Consider the following 19,244-nt stretch of genomic DNA (forward strand, 5'->3'; position numbering starts at 1 on the left):
TTCCCAATTTCTTCTAGATCAAATCCTGAAGTCATTTGAATTCCAGGACCACTTTCAATGTCTTATCAATGCATTATGTTCTTGCCTTCTTTGTGTCCTCCCTTAAACATTTCAATTTGCTAATTGTCTTCTTAAAGTTAAACCTTTCCCTGGATGACGTATCCACTTCTAGCTGTTCCCATATTTCTCTGCTTCCTTTGACAGCTGAATTACTTCAAGTGGTTGTACAAGATCCCATTCTCCAATTCCTTATCTAGTACTCTTTCCTCAATCTGGCTTCTCACCAATCACTTCACTAAAACTCCTATTTCCAGTGTATTCAATAACCACAATAAATTGCTTAATTCTTGACTTTGTTGACCTCTTTGCAAACTGGCCACTATTGATCATGCTGTTCTTCCTGAAAACTCTCTTGCCTTGGTTTCCTGCTTTTCTAACTCTGACCACTACTTCCCAAATAAATGTATCACCTTTTCTTCCTTCTGTTTTCCGAATGCTGGTCATTCTCAGGGTTCAATCACAGGCCCTTTCCTTGCTATATTCATCCTCTCTATGTGAGTTACTCCTCTCCCTTGGCTTTAATTGCCATCCACACATGTAGTGGTAATTTTTATCTCAGTAGCTGTAGCCTGTCTCTACGTGAAAGGGATGGGAAAACAAAGAACAAACATAAATAACTTTGGAACAGAGTATTTGAACTAGCCTGTACATATGCTATAATAGCAAAGATTAAATGAATTGTACACAGATACTGCACTTTAGTTAATAAGTTTTTCTCAAATATCTGAGCTGTGTATCTTCTGCAATTGCACAAAACCCTGAAGATCACTGTGTCCAAATCTGCTTTTTCTCCTGAGTTGGCTATCTCATTGCGTTGGCCGGAAAACTGAGGATCCATTTCTTCCTCTCTCATACCCCAATATCTAATGAATCACAAAGTCTCAGTAACCCACTTCCCCAATATTTCTTCAAATCTGTTGCTTTTCCACCACTCTAGAGATCATCTATCACTGCCATGACAGTCACATCCACAGCAACTAACTGGGCGCCTGCTATACTGCCAGTCCAGCCTCTACCCTGAAGCTACCGGGATCGTTCAAAATTCAAATAAGATCCTGTCATTTTTCCGCTCCTTCATTGGTTCCCAATTATTTGCTCTTAGAGAAAAATTCAAATGCCTTTGACCTGCTGTAGCCTATATAACCTGTCCCACCCCATCTCTCTCTCCATCCCAACTCCTAACCCACTCTGCATTCCGGATAAACCATGGAACGTTCACCTTTTCCAGGCGCCATATTTTATCTTGCCTCTCTTCCTTTGCATTTCTGGTCCTTCCTCAGCTATTCTTCCCTCTACTGCTACCCCTACCACCTCACTGTCTAATTTTCTCATATTTACCTCTTAGGTCACATGGCCATTCCTGAGTTCAGAAGGCAGGGATGTATAGTTCTGCTTCAGGGAAAGAGCCACAAAGAGAAAAGCAAGAATATTGGGTGACTAATGATAGAACATATCACAATAGGACCCATAGCATGTGTAGTTTGGTTATGAGTATGTAAAATAGAAATTCTGAACGTAATTGAGGTAGACCTAACTTCTTCAACCTTAAGGCTCCATTCTTCCTGTGAGTTCACTTGTCATTCTAAGGTGCTGTCACTTTAAAAACACACCATTGTTTGAATAAGAGTTCTTCGACTTAAAATTATGGAAATACTGACTTAAGTGTAAACATCTATTGTATGAAACATCCAAATTTCAGAAATAACAAAAAGTCTTTAAAATGCCCTAGGGATCTCTGGGAATAATTTTGTATAGCTCTGACTTATAGAGCTATGGTAAGGTTTTAACTCAGCAAAAACAGAGAAATGATTGAAATCAGCCAGGATTTGGGGTGGGCAGACCCCAAACATAATGCAAACAGTAACAAATAAACTTCACTGTAGCTTCACTGTGAATAAACATGGCAGACACCACCTTAACTAAATAATCCAGCTTCATATCACCAATAATGAGGTATGTCAACATCGTCTGCCCCTGATGGGATATACTTAGAAGAAAATAGTATCCTTTCAGCGATATTCTTGTTACAAATGAACAATACCAATCTAACTGTGAGACAACATCACAAAAACTCAAATCGAGGGACCTTCTATAAAATCACTGGCCAGGGTTTTTCAAAAGCGTCAAGGATATGAAAGACAAAAAAGGCTGAGGGACTGTCACAGATTGGAGCTAGTGAACAGCTAAATGCAATGTGAGATCTTGCATCGGACCTTAGGCCAAGCTAAAAAAGACATTAGAGGGAAAACTTGTGAAATTTAAAATAGGTTTGTAGGTAAGTTGATAGTGTCATATCAATGTTAATTTTCTGGTTCCAAACACTATACTATTGTCATATAAGATATTAACATTAGGAGAAGCTGGGTCAGGAGGATACAGGAACTCTCTACTATTTGTGTAAGTCAGCAAGTCTAAAATTAGAATGGAGGAAATACCATATTTCTGTATTTCCCAAAGAAATGCTTTTGTTCCACAACATATTTGGAGGTTTGTGTAATCACACAGGTGGTTCTTTCTTGCTGCTGTGAAATGAGAAGGGCAAAGTAAAACAAAAGAGCCACAGCTTGGGCCTTCAGTCATCTGCCATCTCTCTTCTGTGGCATCATCCCTTCCCATCAGCTCCACTCCTTAGGATAAAGATTGGGTTTCATAAGGACCAGGGTATCTTAAGAAGAGGAATGATGTATTCACAGAAATTCTCTTCTAGTACTTTATGTCCTTCTGGGAAAGGTGATGAAATGGCTGTAAGAGCTGTCCTTTGTCTGCTGTGATCATGGCAACTTTACAACTTGCAAATGACATATTGCTAGTCTGAATTTCTACCTTTTTCTTTCTCTTCTCTTGAAACAGAGAGGAAAAAGCAAACATTTCAAACAAAAGGGTAGATACTTTACCTTCTTAAATTTCTGCATCAGTTGAAGCAGTATCTTGCCCCCTAAAAGCCCAGTGGCTATTGGATTCGAAATGCAATATAGTTCTGTAATCCTCTTTCTTTTCTGGGGATTCTATTTCTTATTACCTATTAAGGCTAAATTGTTTGCTCTTGACAATTTTTAGTACAACAGTTATTGTGGAATATATTATAAAACTTAATTCATTCTGACCAACTCAGTATTCGAAGCAAGATTTACTGCTCTTACTCTTCAAATCAGATTTCTCAAAATATTTCATATATATTAAAAACACTGAACAATACATTCTCTTAGCCCCAAATGACTTAGATATGCCCCTGGTCAATATGAATGCAAATATGACTCAATTTTGGCTTGTCAGTCCTAACAAAAAATATTTCTTAAAATTTAAAAATATTTCCTTCATATTTTTCTCTTTTAAAAACACAATCGCTGAGCTGTATTATGTTTTCTCATACTTGTTTTTTTTAAATTTTAGTTTTACAAAAACATGTTATGAAATTTCTAGATCATGCCAATTATGATGTGTGTTGAAAAAAGAAAAATTTTATTTATTTGGATCAAAGCTGAACAAAACTCAGAGGTGAGCAAATAATCTCTTACCTCATGCAGTGTTAGATCTCTTCTACCTAGGTTCTGCATCATAAAAAGATATCATTCTTGTAGTTTTAAAGTAATATTTTATTAAATTCAAAATACAGAATACCCTTGTTATATGGCCCTCCCTAGTTTTTTTTCTACATATCCTTTAATTATGATGTATTTGTGATTTTTAGGCTATAAATGGGAACAAGAAATCTCTGTTTTAAAAATACTTTATGTGATCCTTCTACTCGTGAGAAAGTTGTCTAAGTCAGAAAAAAGAAAAGTAGTCAATCTGCTGTTTTTAAGAACAAGTCTGATTAATTTATAAATTTTATTTAATAATATTTAAAAAATATTTTACTACTATGACTTAAAGCAGTGATATATCTGTGAGGTATGCATGTTGGAGAGAAATACAGGCCAGCTTTTCCTTTCACCTGTTGTGGTCTTTTCATTGTAATGATTTTCCATCCATTGCCCTGATACCTTATGGTAGACGATTTGCAAAGATCACTGCCATAACTTTCCATACCTCTTTGCATACTTCTTTGAAATGTGAATTTCCTGCTCCTTTCATCAAAAGGGAGAATGAATCTTATTTTTCTTCTCTTTGAACCTGGATTGGTTTTGTCACTTGCTTTAATCAAAAAGAATGTGGCAAAAGTGACACTGCAGTTTGCTGACCCTGAACCTCAAGAGGCATTGCAGCTTCCTTCTCCCTCCTAGAACCTGGAGACCACTGAGTCAAGACTTTTCTAGCCCAATAAACAATAAGAAACCATGTGATGCAGAACCAAGGTGCTTAAGTCAACAGTCAGCAACTGTTAGACATGTGATTGAGGCATCTTAGACCAACCAGCCCCAGTTGCAGCCAAATGACTATAGAATTGCAACAGAAGAATCCCCAGAGGATCTTAGTCCATTTTTCAGATCCCCAGAATTGTGAACAAATAAAATGATTTTATGCCATTAAGATTCAGGTGGTCTTCTACACAGCAAAAAGAATTGATTCAATATTTGAACTCTAAATACAGTTATTTGCACTGCTTTTACATTTAGAATAGAGGCTAGATGTACCTATAAGTTACAATGGATCTTACAGGTATTTGGGCATCTGGCTTTGTAAGAGTCATTATAATGTAATGGGCTTGCTACTATGCTTCAGGTTAGGGTAACCATAGAAACTATGCTCCAAATAGGGAAAATTTGAGAATAAAAAGAGGAACTAAAATAATGAAATTTTACTCTGAAACAAAATGCCTAATGGCCAATCTTGGCCAATCTCCAAATCAACAAACAGCTAGTCGAGAGTTATCTGGATTGCTCAGAAGGAAAACATCATTCTAAATATAATTTAATTTCATCTTGAACATTTAATATTTAGCTCACTAAAACTTTTCCAAAGTGGAACATTTTTCTTTTAATATTCAACCTCTACCATTTCATAGTAAATAATATACAGTATAAGCCCTCATGAATCAAAAGATTTCCAAAGGTCATAAGGAGTTTTTTCAGAAAAACCACTGAAAATTTAAATATCAATTAAAATATAAAAGTGTTATATTTTAAGCCTCAGTGTTAACAATTTAAAAATATTGAAGACATTTATTAGAATAATTTGTTTACATGACCAATTTTTCTACTGAGGGCAAATGTAAAAGCACACAAAATAAAATTCCTTTGCCAATAATATGCATTCCTTTGTTTTTATTTATTAAACTATGTCTTTTCCCAAATCCCAGCTGTGTTAAAAGTTCATTAAAATTATGAAGGGAAGTGTGAACATTGTTGCAAAATAATAGATTAAATTTAAAAATTATGTTAGTGTATAACTAAAAAATCTGTATTTAAACTGGGAATACCTTAAGGTAAAGAAAGGATTTGCATAATTTATTTACTTTAGTAATGTTTGATGTTATATAGGTTCAGAATAAATCTTCCTTTGTTGGTCTGTTTTGTAACATTAATCCCAAATTACAGATGGTAGTAAATTAAGACCTGATTGGCGGGAAGCTATGCTCTGTTAGTGTCAGACTCTGCTATCATACTCAATATTAATGATATGATATCAGTATCACTGAAAAATACTTGTAATGCAAGGTGAGGCTGTTAGTCATTTACAAGATTAAATATATTCCTGAAAATTTATACACAAGGCAGATTTTAATCAGTATTTTTTTCAATTACAAATTTTATTTAAGGTATCTAGTTTCAAGCCTGAAAGTAATCATTCAATTAATAATACTTATTGTTTTCATCTTTTATGTTGTTGTGGATTTTGATTATATACATATATATATATATGGCATATATGGCATATATATGGCATTCTCTTCTAAAAACACATCTTTAAAATTATATCACCTTGCATGTATAATTATCTCAATGAGACCCTTCAAGTTTCTGTAAATTAAACAGATGATGTCTATGTATTTTTAAATACACTTTAAAAACACCCATATAATAAACCTTGGGAATATTATGCTAAGTGAAAGAAGCCAGATACAAAAGGCCATATATTGTATAATTCCATTAATATGAAATATTCAGAGTAGGCCTATCTGTAGAGATAGAAAACAGATGGGCAGTCACCAGGGGCTGGAGGGAAGGGGGAATGAGAAGTGACCACTTAATGGACACAGAGTTTCCTTTTAAGTGATGAAAATTATCTGGACCTAGAAAGTGGGATGGTTGCACTATATTGTGAATGTACTAAAAGTCACTGATGGTAAATGTTATATGTATTTGACCACAATTTAAATTAAAGGAAAAGACACAAAATATAACACAGTTCACATCTGACATTCAAGGAAACACTAGTTGGAAAATCTTCAAAAAATTATTATTATGTGGTGCTATTATCCATCTTTTAAACTGTGAAGTGTCTCTCAGCTATCCTCAGAAAAGTTTTCTTCCTAATAGTGGGTCCTTAGAATTTCTTGATTTGAGGAGCTCTTGTAGTGTTGATTGACCATAGGATGTTCTGAAGACCAAATAATAGTTAATTTTCCAAGAGACTTTGCGCTTTTTGTGATCCAAATCATACATTCCAGTAGTGGAACAATTACTTACTGGAAGTCCAAAAAATAAATAATAAGCAGATCACTGCCCACATGTCATTCAATATACAAATTGAAAATTAATAAGTGCTATGTGTAAAGGATTAGGTTCGTTTTAACGTGTCAGTTATGTGATTAGCATTAAGTAGAAATAAACAAGTGAGCACATTCTACGTTGGGTATGCATTTTGATACAAACTTGGGGTCATGAATGGAAGTGGTAGTGACAGAATTTCCACGTCTATGCTGCTTCAACCACAAGAAACATATAAACTTCCTCTTCCTACTTGGTATAATATAAAACGGAGTGAACAGACGTTATGAAATGATTTGGGCAGAAAGATGAGGCAGGAAATGGTGCCATTTTTTCCCCCCTACCTATAGGTTTGTTGGCAAAACTTGCAGTGAAGGAGAGAAAGCATTCCACCTGACTGTTTAGCCCAGTTTGTGGGACGCCTGAGCCCTGGGCAAACAATTTGCAGACACAGGGCAATCGAGTAGGAAGGCAAGTGAGCGCCGGAGGCAGAAGGGCATCGCTGGACGGATGGAGCCTGTGGAGCTAGGAGCACGTTAAGGCAGAGGATCATTGTTACCTTACAACCGAAGAGCAACATAAATTACTGGTTTTCATTGAAAGGAAGCAGCTACTGGAAGTAGTGGCTTTGTGTCGTCTTTATCTCTAAAGCCCGGCACGCCCAAACTGGATGAACTATACTAATTGGAATAAACCTCCATCAACTTCGGAAGAATGGTCCCATGGACTAAGCTTCCCTCACCAGAATTTCTACCCTTGGAGTGTAAGCACAGGCAGTGTTCTAAATGAATGTAGCCTTTTATTGTTTTTGCCAGTGGTTTAATTTTCAATCTCGCTATCGTCGGCATGTTTGTGTGCCCCACAAATTCATACGTTGAAACCCCAAGGTGATGGTAGTAGTAGGTAGGACCTTTGGGTGGAACACTTGTGAGTGGGATCAGTGCCCTTATAAAGAGATCCCCCAGAGCCCCTAGCCCTTTCCGCCATGTGGGGACACAGTGAGAAGTCTGCAACCAGAAAGAGGGCCTTCACCCTGTTGCTGGCACCCTAAGCTCAGACTTCCAGCCTCCAGAACTATGAGAAATAAATTTTTGTTGTTTATAAGCCACCCGGTCTATGGTATTTTGTTATAGTAGCCTGAACAAACTAAGACAAATCTTACATCTAAACAGAGGTTACTGAATGAATAACATAGAGTGTTAGTTCACTCACTCAACACACATGTTCTGATCAATCGTGATAAATCATATGAATTTATATAACTATTTCCTTTAAATACCATTTTTTTTTTGGCTCAGTTGGGTCTTAATTGCTGCGTGAGGGCTCTCTCTAGTTGCCGTGAGTGGGGGCTGCTCTTCGTTGCGGTGCACGGGCTTCTCATTGCGGTGGCTTCTCTTGTTGTGGAGCACAGGATCTAGGCACGCGGGCTTCAGTAGTTGTGGCACATGGGCTCAGTAGTTGTGGCGCACGGGCTTAGTTGCTCCGCGGCATGTGGGATCTTCCCGGACCAGGGCTCAAACCCGTGTCCCCTGATTGGCAGGATGATTCTTAACCACTGCGCCACAAGGGGCGTCCCAAATACCATTCTTATAAGAAAAAAGCTCTCAACTTCTGAAAAACAGGGATTGATTTTATGTTTCATTTTCCATTTATCTTTGAAAGTCGACTCAGTTCTTGGGAATTCTTAACTTTATGTTTCCAGCTTTGGTACATAATTAAGTTTCCTCAAAAATTATAATTTTAAATAATTCTGCCCTTTTCTAGAGAATAATTAAACATACAGATAATGAAGATGTCAAGGGGAGATTTGAAATAATCTTTCTGAACCTCTAAATTGTTCTTATAAAACTGCTTTCTTCCCTGTTGGTGTAGTGAGAATGGAAAATGGGCTTTCCCAAGGGGCTGTTATTTCAGAATCAGTGGACCCAGACGACCACCGTCCTTGTGGTGGGGTTTGTAGAGCAGATGGTAGGAGCAACAAGGGCTGACATTACGAGTAATAACTCCGCCATTGACTATTGTGTTCTGCACTTTGTGAAGCACAGCAACATATGTTGTACAGTACTTCGGAGTGAGAAAATCTTATAACATTAAACCAGCGAAACATTTTTTAGGAAGTTTGCACTTTATCCTTGTTTCTTTGAGCAAGGAAATTTATTTTCTGATCATTTTGAAATTAGGATCTCTGAGTAGTACTCCTACAAACAGGAAGCATTCTGAGTTATTTTTTCCCATTTGTCTGTAAATCCAGTGATTTTTGCCTTAAATGTTCTACCCTCTTGAATGACTAGCAAAACAAAAAACAAAAAAAACTATTGTTCTAGAAACTTTTTCAAAAAATGAGAATGAGAATGTATGCAAATCAATTTTAAGAGGTATATGTATCCATTTCCTATTGCTGCTGTAACAAATTGCCACACACTTAGTGGCTTAAAACTGCAAAAGATGTATTTTCTTACAATTCTGGAGGTCAGAACTGCAAAATGGCTTTTACTGGGCTAAAATCAAGGTGTCTGCAAGGCATAACAAGATGCTAATAAAAACGTGTTATAAATCATAAAATATATTGCACAAAGTATATAAATGGCAAAACACTACAGTGTGTAGGGTATTTCCCATGAATGAATAGGGTGGTTCCAATGAGCATTTCCAGTGATTAATTTCATATTCAGACATAATATTTTGGTATGTAATTACATAAATAATATATGTAAATGACAAGGTATAATTTAATAACACAAACGCTGTTGAAATCACCACCTAATTTCAAAACTAAAATATTACCGATATTAAACATACCTGTATAATCCATCAAATCCCATTCTCCTAATATCTCCCTAGGTAACCACTGTCAACTATTTTGTGTTTATAATTCCTTTGCCCTCAAAATTTTATTTGAGAGAGGGAAAGAGAAATAGATGGATAAATGAGAGAGAGAGAGAGAGAGGGATCGCTTGGTTTTGAATTTTATGAAAATGGTGCTATAACATATTTTCGACACTTTTTTTTTTTACTAAATTGAACATTTCTAAGATTTATCCTCATTGCAAATATAGTGTTAATTCATTTTCACAGCTATATGGTATCTGATTTTGTTGACATAATGTATTATACATTTTCCTGCCAATGAATGTTTGGATTGGTTCCAGTTTTGGTTTTGTTTTGCTTTTGTTTCTCACTATCACTAATAGTGCTGCTATAAATATTTTGTATATGTCACCTGGTGCACATGTGGAAGGGTTTCTTTAAGATTTATACTTAGAATTAAAATTTTTGTATCTTGAGTATTCACATATCAAATTTATAATACAATGTCAATTTTTCCCACTTTTTCTATTTTCAGCTGCAGTATATAAGCTATCATTTTGCTCCATATCCTTGCCAAATTGCGTCTCATCAAACTTCTTATTTTTAATAACCCAGTGGGTATAAAATGCTACCTCAATATCTTAATTAGCACATCTTTGTTTACCAGTGAGTTTGAACATTTTTTCACATATTTGTTGGACATTTGTGGTCTGTGCCCAGTGAAACACGTCTTCTTCTTTTGACTATATTCTACTCAGTTTTTTGTCTTTTTCTCATCCATTGGTATGAGATTTTTTATAGCCTGGCAATAGCCAATTGTCAGTTATACCTGTGTGGCAAATATCTTTTTCCACTGTGGTTTGTTTTTCCATTTTCCTTAAGTGGCCTGTTGATGAATAGAATTTCTTAATTTTGACATCATAGAATTTATTAAAGAATCTACCCTACTTCAAGGCCATAGAATACTCTGCTATATCTTCTATTTTTAAAAATTTTCCTATTATACTTGAAGTTTTACCCAAACTTGCTTTCTTGAGTGGTGTCACATTGGGATAGAATGTGAACTTTTTGTCATATACAGAAACATATATTAAGCACCTAACGCTAATCTGCAAACTACTTCCTTTATATATCAAATAAGGGTTGTTTTCAGTTTTGTCCCATTGGTCAGTTTATCTTTGCACCAATATCATAATGTCTTACAGCATTTTAGTCATTTTAAGTATCTATTACAGGAAGTCACTCTACTTTTGTTCTCCTTTTATAAGCATGCCTTGGCTATTCCTGAAGCTTATAATTTGTGTGGTTAATATAAATATATATTAAAGATTTGCTTGTCAATTTCCTCAAAAAATTTCTTGGACTTTGACAAAAATTGCACTAAATCTAACAACTAATTTGGAAACAATTGCTCTCTTTATAATATTTTTTGTATAATCATGGCATCTCTCTCCACTTAAGTACTTATGCTGTCAAGAAATTATAAAATGTTCTGCATAAAAGCCTTTAACATAGTTTGGATGTATTTCTACATATGATTTTAGTCTTAGTATATGATATTGTCTTTCCAATTTTTCAGTTCGTTTAAACCCCATAAATTATGCTTTCATAGCAACGTTTTTATATAGAGGAAGACTAGTTAAATTTATATCCACTTTAATCAGTTTCTCATCATTTCTGTTTGCATTTCGGAACAGGATTCTGTGGCTTTTTTTTTTTCTGTCTTTCTGAAGTAAATTGATTAGAAGTCCACTTTATAAATGTTCAAGATTAAGCTGTGTATTTTTCATTAATAACTTTCTTTCATCTTCAGTTTTGAAAGATTATATTACTGAGTACACTATTCAAAGTTCACTGTAATTTTCTCTTAGTATTTTGAGTAAATTGACCCATTATATTGTGAATTTCATCACTGATGTTGAGAAGTCTGCTGCCAGTCTAAGTATTTTCCAGTATAGGTGATAAGTACTTACTGTACACATGCCATGCAATTAATCTAGCTAAAGTCTATAATTAAATGATTTTTAATTATAGACTTAACTGCGCAACCAGTTGCGCAACCATCATTGCAAATATTTTTGGACATTTATCACTACCTAACATCCATGTCACTCCCTGTTTCCCCTCAACTAGGAATCTACTTTCTGTCTCCATAGGTTTGTCTGATGTGGACATTTTCTATAAATGGAATCATATAATACATGGTCTTTTGTAACTGGCCTCTTTAGCATAATATTTCACTCATGTTGTAGCATGTGTCAGTACTCCATTCCTTTTTGATGAATGAATAAATGAAATGTGATATTCCACACAATGAAATATTATTTGGCAATAGAAAGGTAATTTTTTTAAAAGGTATTTTCTTTTCCTTTGCTCTTCTGCAGCTTTCATATAATGTGTTCATATAAACTTATTTTTACATACCTTTATTGATGTATTTTGAGTTCTCTGAATCCGAGCATTAGTTTCTTATGTTTGTTCTGAAAATCCTTGTCATTTTCTCTGACTATTGGCTTTCTCTACTCTAATTCATCCTTCTGGGATCCTAATTAGATGCAGATTGCTTTATGTTTTTCCATTTTATCCTTAAAGACTCAACTTTAAAAAAAATTTTTCTTTCTCCATTTCTCCCACTATTTTAATCTGGGATATTTCTTTAGCTGTACATTCTGTTCAATTCTCATTTCAACTGATTCTTATATGCTTTTACATATTCATTAAACTTTTAATTTCAACAATTATATTTTCATTTCATTTATTATTCAATTTGCTTATTTAAAAAATATCTCTGGTATTATAGCTTCCTATTATCAAGTTTATCTTTTATTTCTTTAAATACATTTTGCATGTATATTTCCTATTCTTGATCTGGTATTTCCATTGCAGTCCATGTCTGCTCATGTCTGGTTTCTTTTGTCTTTAGTTAAAATATTGTCATTGTTATGAGCTCATATTTGTTTGAACCTAATCTATGATAATGTTGAGGGTCTAATTAATTAATTCTCAGTCACAAGTTCTGTTTTTCTACCTTGTGGTGGCCCAAGGCTCCGTCTCCCAGTTCAGGCATTTGTGTTTGTTTCTCATTCCTTTGGCTTTAGCTCACTCTTATTTTTGTTACTCTTTTTGTCTTTGAAGAATCCTCTTCTTGTCTTGTAAGACAGCAATACTTTTAAGAAGTATATGTATTTTGTACCTTCATCCAGAAAATAATTTGCAGTCGTAGTGCCCTATATATATATATCTTTAAGACTTATTTTTTCACACTCTTTATTTTATTTTTTAGAAAAATAAGACTCTAACACCAGGTGAAAATCAGCAAAGCTCTTATTTTCATAGTGTCTTCCTTCCACATTCCCTGCTTTTATTCATGATGTGTTCCATCTCCTTGTCTTACCTAGACTGTTTGCCTCCAGATGATAGACACAATGCATAATTCAACTTTATAACCCTTAGAATATTACCTGCTCCACAGAAGGTGCTCAGTAAATATCCAATGAAGTAAATAATAAATTATAATATTTAAGATTCAGCCAAATTCCTATATTAATCATACAAAAATCTAGTGGTTACTGGATTTTCTGTCCAGTATTTTACAGGACACGTTTTATTATGGCCCCAATATTTGCCCAGCTAAATTTTATTTCATTTTGAAAATGAAGCCCAATTAGATTTTCCACAGGAAGTCTTCCCCAATCTCTCCACCTTGGTCCCTATTAGCTAGCCCTTCTTTGTGTTTCCCTAGCTTGCTGTACATGCCTCCAACATAGCAATTATAATGTGAAAAAAATTATCTGTTTACAGGCTATCTTCTACAATATAGTGAGCAATTGGAGAGCAGAGATTATCACTCACTATTGAATTATCAACACTAAACTAAATTCCAGGTTGACAATATATGATAAAATAAGCATTTGCTGCATAATGCTAAATAACTTTGAGAATAATATTGATCTTTTAATCTTTTTAATTTGAATAAATTCTGTTGAGTTTTTAGCTAAAATAAATATAATCTAGCTCAACTTTTCAATAGACACGTGCTCCAATATATGTATATACCATTAGGTATTCACATCTTACTTTTTACAGACAGTAAATGAATAATGATATACTGGGGCAAAATTTATATCAAGTTAAAAATCACATGACTCTCAAATAAATTTCCAATAATTTAATAAGGTTAAGTACCACTTCCTAACAATAGCTTCAACAGTATCATCAACAACTTTAAAAATAGGGGTAGAAACTGAATTCTTTAACCTGGGAAAGAGCATCTTTTTCAAAAGATTAATTAGTATACTGAATGTTGAATTCGTAAAACCATTCTCATTAGATCAAATTATAAATAAGAAAGGCAGTGATAATTGCCACTACAAACCCCATTTTAGATGAAAATTTTTACAATCAACTGGAAAGCATTCAAGTGGTCCAGAAAAAATACTGTACTTGGTGGTTATTGTTGTGCTATTTTGTGATGATTATTTTTACAGTGCCATTTTCAAAGAGTCTTGTTTTAGACATATTACCTTCTGATTATATGCCTGGCACATTCTTTTTTAGAAATACTTTATACTCCTAATTCTTGCTCAGATTTATTGAGACATAAAGCAAAAAAATATATTTGGTTATTGAAAATAAATGAACACATTTCAGTTTGTCACAAATTGCATAATTCCATATGCACTAGACCCTATTCAATCATATGAAAAAGTATTTGTGTAAGAAAAGTGCATCCTATAGCCACTGGAATGATGATTAAGAGGATTACCAGGAAGTGCATAAAATACATTAAGTGAAATGAAAGATGCAAAAGAGCAGGTATGATAAATTTCAACTGTGTGAAAATGTGTAGGAAGAAAAGAAAACAAAGGTATTAAGATATCAACAGTGGCAGCATTGTAGATATATATTTTCTTTGATCTGTAACAATACAATGTAAAAACACTTGCCCACAACAACAAAATAATAATTTGGCAGCAGGTTTTAAAGAGGCAGAGGGGGCAGGAGTGCTGCACGCAGGTGTGTGAGTGAAGGGGAGAAGGAGAGAGGGAGGGAAAGAGAGGGAGACAGAGACACAGAAACAGAAAGGAGTAGAGAAGGAAGGAGAGGAAAGGGCAGAAAAGTGCAGAAATAAGGGAGTGAGAAGGCAGGGAGAAAAGGAAGGGGGAAGGGTTTGGGGGTGGGCTTAGCTACTGGATTAGAAATTGCCTGGAAACACTAAGGAATTGAAAAATTAACTGAATTATGGACCAAAGAAAAGAGAAGTACTTAACTTTCTTTGTTAACTTTAGGTGATTATTTCTTTCTATTTTTTTCTAATTGGTCATTTCAGTTCATTTCTAGCAATCCTATGCTTCCCTGTGAGGCAAAAGATGAAAATAATATTCTATATGTCATTTTAGCTGATACATAGGGTTGTGCTCTCTACTAAATTTGGTCTCCCACCAGGGTACCCCTATGGACAAATGACAATGTGGCAACAATTCGATTTCATCTGGGAACACTCAGTTTTAGTGCTTGTAGTTTCCCACCAGCGAGCACGTTGATCGGTAAATCCCCAAATTCCTTACCAAAAGACCCCACCCTAAACCACATAAACCAGAATCTGTGTTAGTTTATAAGATGTTTGGTTTACATACAAGGCAATCATGAATGGCAGTGTATTACACAGTCAGTATATCGTTAAAACGCTGAAATCAGAACTTGTGGTCTGGATTATAGCTCTTCCATTTATTAGCTCTGTAACCCCGTTGAAGTTACTTAATGTGTCTTTGCTCCGTTCTCCACATCTGTGAAGCTAAGCACACCTAATAATCACACCTGCCTCACAGATTTGCTATGAGAATAGTAGAAGTAACCCATGAAGCACCTAGCATAACATCTGGCACAAAGTGAAACGTGAACAGCTGTATTTGCTACGATGGAAAAGGGCCTTATATACTCAAACAAATTTAATATGTAGATGTATGTATGTTTATATATAAAGAGGGAGGGGGGCAATTGATTAAAGACAAAATATAAAAATGCAGAAATGTTGAAATACAGAAGTCAATGATGAGCTTATCATAATAGTTCTGCAAATTTTCAAAGATATTATTTACCAGATTTCAACATTACAATTATCTGTCCCATATTCTTCTATGGCAAATTCAACTATCCCAGATTCAAATCAAAATGCCCTAGTACTTCAAAACTAATTTAGAAACAGAAAATGCAAGCAAATTTCTATCTAATATGGCTTCTAATTTTGGGGGTCTAACATTTAATGAGTGTGGTTCTAAGTACTTTATGTGAATCAATCCAGTGTTAATAAGAACTCTATCAGAGGATGTGCTGTTATAATCATCCCTATTTCACAGTTGAACAAACAAGGTGCAGGGAGATTAGAAAGCTATTCACTGTGAGAGCTGACATTTGATCCTAAGAAGACTTACTTCTGAGCCTGGTATATTATAATATTATAATCATTATAATATTCACCTAATAGAATTATTATTTATTTATACCTCATAATGTAAGAATTTCAAATACTAGGTCAGAAAATGTAGTGTGGTTCTATTATTTACTGTGTGACATACAGATGGAATTTAAACCACATTTTAATGGATACTTATTTTAGAATCCAAACATGATATATAATTTTACTTGGTCAACAAAATATTTTCCTACACAATTAATTTAAAGTGATTAGAATAGCATGATACACTCTATTCTAATAATAATAATAAAATTTGACTTCCAAAATGTCAAAATTAGTCTTTCTATATTATGAAATAATGATTACATTTCTATCACTGTTGTACAAGATTAATAATACACTATATAACATTTAAAATAACTCATTAATTGTGTAACATGCAAAATGATGAAAAAATAAAATTAACTTCTGAAGGGTTTGCAAAAATGTATATTACTACAAAAGAAGTTTCTAGGGAAAAAGAATCATTAATGTCTCTGTTCTAAAATATTATGATTCCATACACGTAAATGTCAATTCAGCTGCCTTATAAGACTTATGAATGAATTCAATACATGGGTAGATTTTAGAAATGTGAGATACAAATATTGATTTCATTCTCATGATGTATTATCTCATATTTATTATTGTCTTCTTTTTTTACTCACATATAAGCTTTCTACATTTTCACCCTTATAGAAGCATAGCTAGGGTTAACAGGGAAGATTCCTTTAATAAAACACTTACACCTGAAACTAACACAACACTGTTAATTAAAATAATAAATAAATAAATAAATAAATAAATAAATAAAACAGAAACCTCCCCCCAAAACAAACAAACAAACAAAAACACTTAATCTTTAAGTATGTCCAAGGAATGACTGAATTTTTAATCTGGCTTTAGTAAGTCCACTTGACATTTTTTTTCATACGCTGCATACACATCCATTTGTCTCTGTTTTGCAAAGCTGTTTCCTTCTTTGGTCCATGGCCTTTTATTATAAGCAAGTTATTTCAACTTGAGTTACAAGGACTTCTTTTAGAGTGGTATTATTTGAATGTTTTTTTTTTTTTTTTTTTTTTTTTTGCGGTACGCGGGCCTCTCACTGTTGTGGCCTCTCCCGTTGCGGAGCACAGGCTCCGGATGCGCAGGCTCAGCGGCCATGGCTCACGGGCCCAGCTGCTCCGCAGCATGTGGGATCTTCCCAGACCGGGGCACGAACCCGCGTCCCCTGCATCGGCAGGCGGACTCTCAACCACTGCGCCACCAGGGAAGCCCTTGAATGTTTTTTATACCCTTTTCTTTGCACATTTTCACTTATGATCAGGATTCAGAAATAATATAATTGGTTGCTGAGCACAGATGGGATACATTGGCTATGAGGAGGTGAGCTTAAAAGTTTATTTTTGAAAAGTGGAATTTGTTTGATAGGGAAGCTTCCCATTACAATGTTCATTTGCAGGCAGGTCAAAACCCAAATTGTGAGGACTGTTGAAACCTAAGTTTCTGGGTTTTCAGGAAATGGTCATTTTTCAGTTTTGCTTTGAACCTTGGCTCTAAACCAAAGACCTCAACATGTTTGTAAACAAAGATAGTCCTGCTTATTCACAAAAAGAGCACAATGGATACAGGATAACATTCGGCCTTGGTGACAGATGACAGTTGATGTTTTCCTTGTGTTATTTAGAAACAGAAACTGAAGGCTACTTGATGTCTTTTTTCAGCTCATTCTTGGAGCAAAAAGTGTTCCTGGAAGATCTGAGACTGTGTCTATAAAGTTTATCACTAAACCAATAACATAAAGATGAGGAGAGTCTACCAAATTTTATCACATAGGCTGCAGCTTAGAAGGACTTTTATTTTAGCATCACAGCGTGTTCTCAATCAATAAATTTGTTACAGCATAAAAATACTTCATCTTTAAAAATATGTCTTAAGAATCAGTCCAAAAGGAAATTCTTTACGAGTCAGTTATTTTTCCTGGCAGGTATCATTATAACTTGTCTTGCTTTAGTCCTCCCTAGAGGTCAGGCAGAGGGAAACTGACTTTAGTCCAATCATTGATGTGTTTGGTGGTAGTTAGGGTGGATGCACAGATTACAGAACATCGAGGGATGCAGGACCTGGCCACCAGCCATGGAGCTGTGCTTCTTGGGGCTCTGAACCCTAGTCTAGGAGAGGATGACCCGTCCTTGGCTGGTAGAAGCTTGTTCATGTATCCCCGTTTATAAGTTCTGCAGATCCTCGAGGCTGATGAGATTTCCACATTATCGTGAGCTTTGTGGTAGAAAGCTGAAGTGACCTCTGCTCCATTGTCACTTTGGAAAATACATGGGGCACCTAGCAAGCAGAAAAAATACTATCTGGTATGTAACCTTAGTTACAGTTAGAAGACAGGGATCTCAGTGCACAACTAATGATCAAGGCCACATATACATTTGTAACATTCACTACAAACTCTGAATCTGACCTCCTTGCAAGATAACCACTCTACGGGTCTGATATTACGGAAGCATTCTTTGTGATTGCTTGGTCACTCTATTCTGACTACTGGTAATTTGGTATTCAAGGAATGAAAAAATAGACGAAAACTGATATTCAGTTTCTCTGAATATCTCCAGCCCTGGCTATTTTTTGTGGAAATGAAGCTTTCTTAAAATGTTCACTTTACTTATAATGAAGTCTGCATGTTTATTTGCTCGTTTCAAAAGTCTAAGGGGAAAATTGTATTTGTAACATCAGAGATAGTACTTATACTCATATACTGTGTACAAATACCACACATACACATAGCTGTCAATCTTTGTCACTCTATACATTAGTCCGGAAATTGTGAGCAAGACTTTGAAATCACTGACTCTCCTTTTAACTTAATTATGAAAGGTCTAATTGGGAGATCTCTTAAGTCAAATCTTAAAGGATTTGTCACTTTGGAAAACACATGGGACACCTAGCAAAAGGTTTCATCCCTTATTATTTGAAAACCACCTTTTATTTTTACCAAATCACCAATTTCATAGAACTTACATATTATACTAAAGATGAGAAAATGTGCCTTTATTGTAAAGAAGTACATATGTTCATTTTTAGGAAATAGACAGCTTTCAAGAAAATTTCACTAAATGCATTCTGGATGCTAATGGATACCTACTAAAAGAAATGGTTCTAGAAAATAAATGCAAATCTGAAAATATTTTATTCTGAGCGTTTAATAGCAATCCAATATTTTATTCTGACAAGCCAGGAGAGTAAAATCTTAATGGAACAGCAAAATACAAGCATGATAAAATTGTGCTCTTCTGTGGCCTTTTCTTTGGAGGCACATAGAT

The 19,244-nt window shown here is 34.8% G+C and overlaps 1 protein-coding gene across 2 annotated transcripts in view; it reads left to right on the plus strand.

Annotated features, from left to right (window-relative positions):
- The window catches only part of GLRA3 (glycine receptor alpha 3), a gene marked incomplete at both ends in the record, with an annotated part of 159,464 nt that overhangs the window by 72,103 nt on the left and 68,117 nt on the right, over positions 1 to 19,244 (plus strand). The gene's annotated exons all lie outside the window — the stretch shown is intronic.

Source organism: Mesoplodon bidens (genome assembly GCF_964165515.1).
Source record: "Mesoplodon bidens genome assembly, chromosome: 6".
Lineage (NCBI taxonomy): Eukaryota > Metazoa > Chordata > Mammalia > Artiodactyla > Ziphiidae > Mesoplodon > Mesoplodon bidens.